Consider the following 7,103-nt stretch of genomic DNA (forward strand, 5'->3'; position numbering starts at 1 on the left):
AAATTGTATTTATGTTGTTTTATCCTATGCTTTATTAAATTGTATTTATGTTGTTTTATCCTATGCTTTATTAAATTGTATTTATGTTGTTTTATCTTATGCTTTATTAAATTGTATTTATGTTGTTTTATCCTATGCTTTATTAAATTTTATTTATTTTGTTTTATCCTATGCTTTATTAAATTGTATTTATGTTGTTTTGACCTATGCTTTACTAAATTGTATTTATGTTGTTTTATCCTATGCTTTATTAAATTGAATTTATGTTGTTTTATCCTATGCTTTATTAAATTGTATTTATGTTGTTTTAACATAAGCTTTATTAAATTGTATTTATGTTGTTTTAGCCTATGCTTTATTAAATTGTATTTATGTTGTTTTAACCTATGCTTTACTAAATTGTATTTATGTTGTTTTATCGTATGCTTTATTAAATTGTATTTATGTTGTTTTATCCTATGCTTTATTAAATTGTATTTATGTTATTTTATCCTATGCCTTTATTAAATTGTATTTATGTTGTTTTTTCCTATGCTTTATTAAATTGTATTTATGTTGTTTTAACCTATGCTTTATTAAATTGTATTTATGTTGTTTTTTCCTATGCTTTATTAAATTGTATTTATGTTGTTTTAACCTATGCTTTATTAAATTGTATTTATGTTGTTTTGTCCTATGCTTTATTAAATTGTATTTATATTGTTTTAGCCTATGCTTTATTAAATTGTATTTATGTTGTTTTATCCTAAGTTTTATTAAATTTTATTTATGTTGTTTTATCCTATGCTTTATTAAATTGTATTTATGTTGTTTTATCCTATGCTTTATTAAATTGTATATATGTTGTTTTATCCTAAGCTTTATTAAATTGTATTTATGTTGTTTTATCCTATGCTTTATTAAATTGTATTTATGTTGTTTTATCCTATGCTTTATTAACTTGTATTTATGTTGTTTTAACCTACGCTTTATTTAATGGTATTCATGTTGTTTTATCTTATGCTTTACTAAATTGTATTCATGTTGTTTTATCTTATGCTTTATTAAATTGTATTTATGTTGTTTAAACATATGCTTTATTAAATTGTATTTATGTTGTTTTGTCCTATGCTTTATTAAATTGTATTTATGTTGTTTATCCTATGCTTTATTGAATTGTATTTATGTTGTTTTATCCTATGCTTTATTAAATTGTATTTATGTTGTTTTGTCCTATGCTTTATTAAATTGTATTTATGTGGTTTTATCCTATGTTTTATTAAATTGTATTTCTTTGGTTTTATCCTATGCTTTATTAAATTGTATTTATGTTGTTTTAACCTATGCTTTATTAAATTGTATTTATGTTGTTTTGTCCTATGCTTTATTAAATTGAATTTATGTTGTTTTAACCTATGCTTTATTAAATTGTATTTATGTTGTTTTATCCTATGCTTTATTAAATTGTATTTATGTTGTTTTAACCTATGGTTTATTAAATTGTATTTATGTTGTTTTATCCTATGCTTTATTAAATTGTATTTATGTTGTTTTATCCTATGCTTTATTAAATTGTATTTATGTTGTTTTATCCTATGCTTTATTAAATTGCATTTATGTTTTTTTATCCTGTGCTTTATTAAATTGTATTTATTTGGTTTTATTCTATGCTTTATTAAATTGTATTTATGTTGTTTTATCCTATGCTTTATTAAACTGCATTTATGTTTTTTTATCCTGTGCTTTATTAAATTGTATTTATTTGGTTTTATTCTATGCTTTATTAAATTGTATTTATGTTGTTTTATCCTATGCTTTATTAAATTGTATTTATGTTGTTTTAACCTATGCCTTATTAAATTGTATTTATGTTGTTTTGTCCTATGCTTTATTAAATTGTATTTATGTTGTTTTAACCTATGCTTTATTAAATTGTATTTATGTTGTTTTAACCTATGCTTTATTAAATTATATTTATGCTGTTTTATCCTATGCTTTATTAAATTGTATTTATGTTGTTTTATCCTATGCTTTATTAAATTGTATTTATGTTGTTTTATCCTATGCTTTATTAAATTGTATTTATGTTGTTTTATCCTATGCTTTATTAAATTGTATTTATGTTGTTTTATCCTATGCTTTATTAAATTTTATTTATGTTGTTTTATCCTATGCTTTATTAAATTTTATTTATGTTGTTTTATCCTATGCTTTATAAATTGTATTTATGTTGTTTTATCCTATGCTTTATTAAATTGTATTTATGTTGTTTATCCTATGCTTTATTAAATTGTATTTATGTTGTTTTAACCTATGCTTTATTAAATTGTATTCATGTTGTTTTATCTTATGCTTTACTAAATTATATTCATGTTGTTTTATCTTATGCTTTATTAAATTGTATTTATGTTGTTTTAACATATGCTTTATTAAATTGTATTTATGTTGTTTTATCCTATGCTTTATTAAATTGTATTTATGTTATTTTATCCTGTGCTTTATTAAATTGTATATATGTGGTTTTATCCTATGCATTATTAAATAGTATTTATGTTGTTTTATCCTCTGCTTTATTAATTTGTATTTATGTTTTTTTATCCTATGCTTTATAAAATTGTATTTATGTTGTTTTATCCTATGCTTTATTAAATTGTATTTATGTTGTTTTAACCTATGATTTATTAAATTGTATTCATGTTGTTTTATCTTATGCTTTACTAAATTATATTCATGTTGTTTTATCTTATGCTTTATTAAATTGTATTTATGTTGTTTTAACATATGCTTTATTAAATTGTATTTATGTTGTTTTAACCTATGCTTTACTAAATTGTATTTATGTTGTTTTATCCTATGCTTTATTAAATTGAATTTATGTTGTTTTATACTATGCTTTATTAAATTGTATTTATGTTGTTTTAACCTATGCTTTATTAAATTGTATTTATGTTGTTTTATCCTATGTTTTATTAAATTGCATTTATGTTTTTTTATCCTGTGCTTTATTAAATTGTATTTATTTGGTTTTATTCTATGCTTTATTAAATTGTATTTATGTTGTTTTAACCTATGCTTTATTAAATTGTATTCATGTTGTTTTATCTTATTCTTTACTAAATTATATTCATGTTGTTTTATCTTATGCTTTATTAAATTGTATTTATGTTGTTTTAACATATGCTTTATTAAATTGTATTTATGTTGTTTTATCCTATGCTTTATTAAATTGTATTTATGTTATTTTATCCTATGCTTTATTAAATTGTATTTATGTTGTTTTAACCTATGCTTTATTAAATTGTATTTATGTTGTTTTATCCTATGCTTTATTAAATTGTATTTATGTTGTTTTAACCTATGCTTTATTAAATTGTATTTATGTTGTTTTATCCTATGCTTTATTAAATTGTATTGATGTTGTTTTATCCTATGCTTTATTAACTTGTATTTATGTTGTTTCATCCTATGCTTTATTAAATTGTATTTATGTTGTTTTGTCCTATGCTTTATTAAATTGTATTTATGTTGTTTTATCCTATGCTTCATTAAACTGTATTTATGTTGTTTTATCCTATGCTTTATTAAATTGTATTTATGTTGCTTATCCTATGCTTTATTAAATTGTATTTATGTTGTTTTTACCTATGCTTTATTAAATTATATTTATGCTGTTTTATACTATGCTTTATTAAATTGTATTTATGTTGTTTTATCCTATGCTTTATTAAACTGTATTTATGTTGTTTTATCCTATGCTTTATTAAATTGTATTTATGTTGTTTTATCCTATGCTTTATTAAATTGTATTTATGTTGTTTTAACCTATGCTTTATTAAATTGTATTCATGTTGTTTTATCTTATGCTTTACTAAATTATATTCATGTTGTTTTATCTTATGCTTTATTAAATTGTATTTATGTTGTTTTAACATATGCTTTATTAAATTGTATTTATGTTGTTTTATCCTATGCTTTATTAAATTGTATTTATGTTATTTTATCCTGTGCTTTATTAAATTGTATATATGTGGTTTTATCCTATGCATTATTAAATAGTATTTATGTTGTTTTATCCTCTGCTTTATTAAATTGTATTTATGTTTTTTTATCCTATGCTTTATAAAATTGTATTTATGTTGTTTTATCCTATGCTTTATTAAATTGTATTTATGTTGTTTTATCCTATGCTTTATTAAATTGTATTTATGTTGTTTTATCCTATGCTTTATTAAATTGTATTTATGTTGTTTTAACCTATGCTTTATTAAATTGTATTTATGTTGTTTTGTCCTATGCTTTATTAAATTGTATTTATATTGTTTTAGCCTATGCTTTATTAAATTGTATTTATGTTGTTTTAACCTATGCTTTATTAAATTGTATTTATGTTGTTTTATCCTATGCTTTATTAAATTGTATTTATGTTGTTTTATCCTATGCTTTAATAAATTGTATTTATGTTGTTTTATCCTATGCTTTATTAAATTGTATTTATGTTGTTTTATCCTAAGCTTTATTAAATTTTATTTATGTTGTTTTATCCTATGCTTTATTAAATTGTATTTATGTTGTTTTATCCTATGCTTTATTAAATTGTATTTATGTTGTTTTAACCTATGCTTTATTAAATTGTATTTATGTTGTTTTATCCTATGCTTTATTAAATTGTATTGATGTTGTTATATCCTATGCTTTATTAACTTGTATTTATGTTGTTTCATCCTATGCTTTATTAAATTGTATTTATGTTGTTTTGTCCTATGCTTTATTAAATTGTATTTATGTTGTTTTATCCTATGCTTCATTAAACTGTATTTATGTTGTTTTATCCTATGCTTTATTAAATTGTATTTATGTTGTTTTGTCCTATACTTTATTAAATTGTATTTATGTTGCTTATCCTATGCTTTATTAAATTGGATTTATGTTGTTTTATCCTATGCTTTATTAAATTGGATTTATGTTGTTTTATCCTATGCTTTATTAAATTGTATTTATGTTGTTTTAACCTATGATTTATTAAATTGTATTCATGTTGTTTTATCTTATGCTTTACTAAATTATATTCATGTTGTTTTATCTTATGCTTTATTAAATTGTATTTATGTTGTTTTAACATATGCTTTATTAAATTGTATTTATGTTATTTTATCCTGTGCTTTATTAAATTGTATATATGTGGTTTTATCCTATGCATTATTAAATAGTATTTATGTTGTTTTATCCTCTGCTTTATTAAATTGTATTTATGTTTTTTTATCCTATGCTTTATAAAATTGTATTTATGTTGTTTTATCCTATGCTTTATTAAATTGTATTTATGTTGTTTTATCCTATGCTTTATTAAATTGTATTTATGTTGTTTTATCCTATGCTTTATTAAATTGTATTTATGTTGTTTTAACCTATGCTTTATTAAATTGTATTTATGTTGTTTTGTCCTATGCTTTATTAAATTGTATTTATATTGTTTTAGCCTATGCTTTATTAAATTGTATTTATGTTGTTTTAACCTATGCTTTATTAAATTGTATTTATGTTGTTTTATCCTATGCTTTATTAAATTGTATTTATGTTGTTTTATCCTATGCTTTAATAAATTGTATTTATGTTGTTTTATCCTATGCTTTATTAAATTGTATTTATGTTGTTTTATCCTAAGCTTTATTAAATTTTATTTATGTCGTTTTATCCTATGCTTTATTAAATTGTATTTATGTTGTTTTATCCTATGCTTTATTAAATTGTATTTATGTTGTTTTAACCTATGCTTTATTAAATTGTATTTATGTTGTTTTATCCTATGCTTTATTAAATTGTATTGATGTTGTTATATCCTATGCTTTATTAACTTGTATTTATGTTGTTTTATCCTAAGCTTTATTAAATTTTATTTATGTCGTTTTATCCTATGCTTTATTAAATTGTATTTATGTTGCTTATCCTATGCTTTATTAAATTGGATTTATGTTGTTTTATCCTATGCTTTATTAAATTTGATTTATGTTGTTTTATCCTATGCTTTATTAAATTGTATTTATGTTGTTTTAACCTATGATTTATTAAATTGTATTCATGTTGTTTTATCTTATGCTTTACTAAATTATATTCATGTTGTTTTATCTTATGCTTTATTAAATTGTATTTATGTTGTTTTAACATATGCTTTATTAAATTGTATTTATGTTATTTTATCCTGTGCTTTATTAAATTGTATATATGTGGTTTTATCCTATGCATTATTAAATAGTATTTATGTTGTTTTATCCTCTGCTTTATTAAATTGTATTTATGTTTTTTTATCCTATGCTTTATAAAATTGTATTTATGTTGTTTTATCCTATGCTTTATTAAATTGTATTTATGTTGTTTTATCCTATGCTTTATTAAATTGTATTTATGTTGTTTTATCCTATGCTTTATTAAATTGTATTTATGTTGTTTTAACCTATGCTTTATTAAATTGTATTTATGTTGTTTTGTCCTATGCTTTATTAAATTGTATTTATATTGTTTTAGCCTATGCTTTATTAAATTGTATTTATGTTGTTTTAACCTATGCTTTATTAAATTGTATTTATGTTGTTTTATCCTATGCTTTATTAAATTGTATTTATGTTGTTTTATCCTATGCTTTAATAAATTGTATTTATGTTGTTTTATCCTATGCTTTATTAAATTGTATTTATGTTGTTTTATCCTAAGCTTTATTAAATTTTATTTATGTCGTTTTATCCTATGCTTTATTAAATTGTATTTATGTTGTTTTATCCTATGCTTTATTAAATTGTATTTATGTTGTTTTAACCTATGCTTTATTAAATTGTATTTATGTTGTTTTATCCTATGCTTTATTAAATTGTATTGATGTTGTTATATCCTATGCTTTATTAACTTGTATTTATGTTGTTTCATCCTATGCTTTATTAAATTGTATTTATGTTGTTTTAACATATGCTTTATTAAATTGTATTTATGTTGTTTTAACCTATGCTTTACTAAATTTTATTTATGTTGTTTTATCCTATGCTTTATTAAATTGAATTTATGTTGTTTTATACTATGCTTTATTAAATTGTATTTATGTTGTTTTAACCTATGCTTTATTAAATTGTATTTATGTT

Source organism: Phyllobates terribilis, unplaced genomic scaffold (assembly GCF_046119375.1).
Source record: "Phyllobates terribilis strain yellow unplaced genomic scaffold, ASM4611937v1 Scaffold_83__1_contigs__length_6671269, whole genome shotgun sequence".
NCBI lineage: Eukaryota > Metazoa > Chordata > Amphibia > Anura > Dendrobatidae > Phyllobates > Phyllobates terribilis.